This window comes from Sprattus sprattus, assembly GCF_963457725.1.
Source record: "Sprattus sprattus genome assembly, chromosome: 10".
Classification (NCBI taxonomy): Eukaryota; Metazoa; Chordata; class Actinopteri; order Clupeiformes; family Clupeidae; genus Sprattus; species Sprattus sprattus.
In genome coordinates this window covers 7,046,395-7,051,394 of record NC_137908.1, presented here as the reverse complement: position 1 = coordinate 7,051,394, position 5,000 = coordinate 7,046,395, and the positions used below count along the sequence as shown (strand labels likewise).

Genomic DNA, 5,000 nt, shown 5'->3' with positions numbered 1-5,000 from the left:
CTATTCTGCAAAGTGAAGCCCCTATTCTGGCACGCTTGACATCGGCAGAACACAGGCAATTTCAGCCACTGCCAGCCCAGTCGCACACACACACACACACACACACACACACACACACACACACACACACACTGCCAGCCCAGTCGGGCTGAAGCTCGCTGATCCCATAAATAGGCACTTTGGATGCTGTTGCAAAAGTAAAGCCCCCGTAGCCGTGGAGCGCCATCATCACTGCCACTACATCTCTCACACACACACACACACACATGCACACAGACACACACACACACACACACACACCAATGGCATCAATGAGAGGTGCGGCTGCTGATTCAGTCTTCAGGGGAAGTCACACTCTTTGGGGGGAGTGCTGTTTCTCTATTAAAACACGGATGTCCTGTTTAGGGATAGCCCGCTTGATACCTACATGTTGTGTGTGAGCATTTTTACTGGACATTTTGTGATGATGACCAGTTTTTAATGTATCATTTTTTTTATGAATTTTACCAGGGAAAATTCAGTCATCTAACTAACGGAAGCTTACCGAAACCCTGGTGTGTGTGCGAATGTGTGTGTGAGTGAAGTGTGTGTGTGTGTGTGTGTGTGTGTGTGTGTGTGTGTTTGTGTGTGAAGAGGAAAGATGCAACCATAGGCCACCCTTAGACTCCTGAAGGCTGAGGCCACACGGATCTCTACCAGTTTCTCACGGTTTTGGAATATGTGTGTGCGAGTGTGTGTGTGTCTGCGTGTGTTGCCTGGTGCCGGTGGGTTTGCCTGTTTGGGGCGTTGAGCCTGTGAAGCTATGCATCTTATTTTCAGACTCAATCATCGTTGAGTTCATGTTTGGTTATAGTGTCTTTAGGGGTTTGTGTGATCGTGCTGTGTATTTGTGTTTGTCACATGAGGTCTCCATCAAGACAAACCTAAAGAAGTCAGTGACTTTTTGCTGAGCTAACTGTATGCAGTGTAAACACGTATTTTAAGAGGCAGTTAGACACATTTTAGTGTGAGCATCCTCCGCCTTCAATCCTTTACTGTATTTGACTGGACGCCCCGGTCCCTGTCCTGCATGTAATGATGACTTCTCCCAAGGAGGACAGCATCCCTAAACACCACCTTCATCCTTTGGTACCCATGCTGTACAGCAGTCATCCTCACGGTTTTGAGAATGCACACATGATTCCAGGCTCATTAATTTGTAGAGAGAGCTGTTCTCCAGAAATAGGCAGATTGGTGTGTGTGTGTGTGTGTGTGTGTGTGTGTTTGGGGGGGGGGAGGAAATGGGAGTTGAGAGAGTGGTTTTATTGCTGAGGCTTAATCACTGACACACACACACAAACTCACACACAAACTCACACACACTCACACACACTCACACACACACACACACACACACACACACGCCTCTGTCAGTTTTGACAGCAGGCAGATGGTGTGTAAATTGCAAGGCGCATGCTGTCGTTCTGCGCTCAGGCACAAGATTCCATACCGAGATTGATCCATGCATCACCATTCTTCTCTTCTCTCTCTTCTCTCTCTCGTTCTCTCTCTTCTCTCCTCTCCTCTCCTTTCTTCTCCCGTAGAGCATCCCCTCCTAATTGTGCAACAACAGATGGGCACATTTACTCACATCGCCTCCAACAACTGGCTTGAGAGCTGTATTTATTCAACGTGGGCTTTTGAGTTTAAGCAAACGTAAAACATGATTGATTGGTGCCTCTTAATCAAGTTTGATTTCCAATAGCGTCAGGAGGGCAGCTCAAGCATCTGACGGTTGTCATGGTTATGTGTGTGTGTGTGTGTGTGTGTGTGTGTGTGTGTGTGTGTGTGTGTGTGTGTGTGTGTGTGTGTGTGTGTGTATGTGTGTGTCTGTACTGACACTCAACATTACAGTTACATTATCTGCACTAGTCTGCAGAAATGATTGCAAGTGTTAGTGATGGGGAATGTGTATGAGTAAGAGGTAGGAGTAAGTGTGTGTGTGTGTGTGTGTGTGTGTGTAGCTTGTGTTTGATGAGATAGAAGGTGTGTTTGAATGTATGCATAGTAAGTGGGAGAGAGCGTGAGTGTGTTTGTGTGTGTGTGTGTTTTGAAGGAAGTACTTGTGTGGGATCGTAATGCTAGACCTTCAGAGTTCTATCCCTGTGTGTGTGTGTGCGTGTGTGTGTGTGTGTCTGTGTGTGTGTGTGTGTGTGTGTGTGGTGACTGCCTTATGTAGGCGAATTTTGAAGTGACTCTCAGACACACACACAAACACACACACACCATACGCCATGCGACAAAGCCACTTGGTTCATCATATTTACAGTACTGCAGTATGGATTCAGCTAAATAGGATCAGTGCTCGTCTGTTATTATGTGTGTGTCTGTGCTGGTGTGTGTGTTGTGTAAGCCCCAGCTCTGATGAGAGTGGTGTGTTTGGTGAAACTGAACATGACTGCACTCCCCGCGTCTCTGTGTCCGACTGATAGGACTTCATTAAGCCTCCGCATGTTCAAAGTGAGGCAACATTGAGCCTCTTTCTCTCCCTCTCGCTTTCCCTCCCTCTTTTACACTTTCTCTCTCTCTCTCTCTCTCTCTCTCTGTCCTGTCTTTCCCTCCCTCTTTCACACACTTTCTCTCTGTCCTGTCTTTCCCATCCCTTTTTCACACACTCTCTCTTTCTTTCTCTCTCTCTGCCCCTGTCTTTCTCTCTTGAGGCAGAGTTACGTACGTTAGATGGTGCAGCCTAAACAGCCACTTGGCCAGTCTACAGAAAACGCTTGCTGTGTGTTCTTATTTTACGTTGAGTGTACTAAACCTGAGGCTGATTGCGTAATCTAATCGTAATTTGCGCCACTAGCAGGGAAACGGCATGATTTAATCACAGGGGCAATTGACTGAAATCAAGGACCCAGCGCCCAGCATTAAAAGGCATCACGTTTAGCAGTCGGGAAAAAAATATACATGCAAATAGGGTGTCAAACAGAGAGATAATACAGGGCAGTAATTGTACACTCCAAAAAATATGCTTGTGCGGCTTTAACAAACAAATTAGTATAGTGTAGCAGTCGTCTATACATAGGGAAGTGGATGAAGTGAAAAGGCAATAGCATGACATTAGAAAGTAAATAAAAGTAAAAGTCGCTTTTAGCAAACTGATGCTCAGAATACTGATTCCATTGTTTCTGGAAGATTTTCCTATTTATGCATCTAGGTACCAAAGCTACCAGCCTCACAGGGGCACCAGAATAATTGTCCTCGCAGTGGATGCCAGAATAAGACTGGTGTGGGTACGTGTTCTGTGAGCGACTTGTGGCCTTGTCCACCAGGTCAAGGGGCGTAGTTCAGGTGACATTAGGTTACAGTGATTGATTGCAGGAGAGGCATTGACCATTTACACAAGTTTCTGATTAAACCACACCTAACATCCTGATTAAATCCCACAATGAATGTACTCCAGGTGTACCAACAACGCAATGCCTGAATACACCTGCTTTGAAAAGGTAGAACATTTTCACCTCAAAACAGGTGTGCACTGTGCCCCGCGGTTTACATGCAATAAAATAAGTAATCAGTTATTCCTTGCACATCTTCTCCCATTTTTTTGCCCAAAACTCCCACTTTTCTCATGAAATCAGATTTTTTTTTAATTCCGTGCTTCTGAAGCAAGCATAATGCATTTTTGGTCATTTTGGCCATGTGCAGTCTGTTTGGACGTAGCATACCATGCCATGTTCGAAAGGAAATGTAGCCAAAACGGGGATAATGACTAATATTTTAGTACACCTGCCCTTCTTTCTCCTTAACTCTCTCTTTCTCATCCCTCCGCCATTCTCTCTCTCTCTCTCTCTCTCTCTCTCTCTCTACTCTCTTTTGTGAAGGGCCTCTAGAAATAGCAAATTAATCTTGTGATGTTCTGCCTGAGAGAAACGTTTAGCTTTCATTACCTTTCCCATTCCCTCTTCCTCATTAGTCTTGGCATTGGGGCTGCGCTTTGGTGTGTGTGTGTGTGTGTGTGTGCACGCACGTGTGTGTGTGTGTGTGTGTGTGTGTGTGTGTGTGTGTGTGTGTGTGTGTGTGTGTGTGTGTGTGTGTGTGTGTGTGTGTGTGTGTGTGTGTGTGTTTGTGTGTGTGTGTGTGTGTGTGTGTGTGTGTGTGTGTGTGTGTGTGTGTGCTCCTGTTCCGCACACTCAGGGATTTGTTTATGGGATTTTAATTTGAATTTTCTCCCTGAGAGGGGAAGGCTGAGCACTGCAGCACTGAGCATTATGGAGAGGCTCAGGGATACCAGACCCAATCAGAAGAAGAAGAAGAAGGGGACAGAACAGAATAGAGAACATACACATTCACATCACACACGCTAGTGTAGAGAAGAGAAGAAGAAAGAACAGAATAGAAAACAGACACATTCACATCACACACGCTAGTGTAGAGAAGAGAAGAAGAAAGAACAGAATAGAAAACAGACACATTCACATCACACACGCTAGTGTAGAGAAGAGAAGAAGAAAGAACAGAACAGAATAGAAAACAGACACATTCACATCACACACGGTGGTGCTGTTCAGTGGCCATCGCTCTTCAGTGTGGCCAGCGGGTGCAGGGTCGAACCCGTCTGGACGCATCTCCAGTGGGTGTCCGTTGACCAGTGCATGAAACTGCCCCTTGCGTAACGCCGGGAGAGGAACTGGTGCAGAATCAGACACATCTCCAGGGAGAAAATTCAAATTAAAATCCCATAAACACTGACGATGGCGTAAGGCCGAAACGCGTCTGTACCAAAATAAACTGGTCTTATTGTTAAAAGAGAAAAGCTTGAGAGTGCGGTTTTCATTCTACCACTCTGGTTCTAGAGTCAGAGCCCATGTAGTCTGGTTCTGGATATACAGTCGTGTTACACACTCTCTCAAGGCGCTTTGCACGCTGTGTGAAGGTGCTGCTTCTACGATTCCATCTCCCTTCTGTTTCTTTCCACAGCTCTTTAGCACTGTGCTCTACTTTCACGTTACTATGTTTTC

At 45.7% G+C, this 5,000-nt stretch overlaps 1 protein-coding gene across 4 annotated transcripts in view; it reads left to right on the top strand.

Moving 5' to 3' along the window:
• The window catches only part of kcnab2a (potassium voltage-gated channel subfamily A regulatory beta subunit 2a), a gene marked incomplete at its 5' end in the record, with an annotated part of 137,838 nt that overhangs the window by 87,428 nt on the left and 45,410 nt on the right, over positions 1-5,000 (top strand). The window lies entirely within an intron of this gene.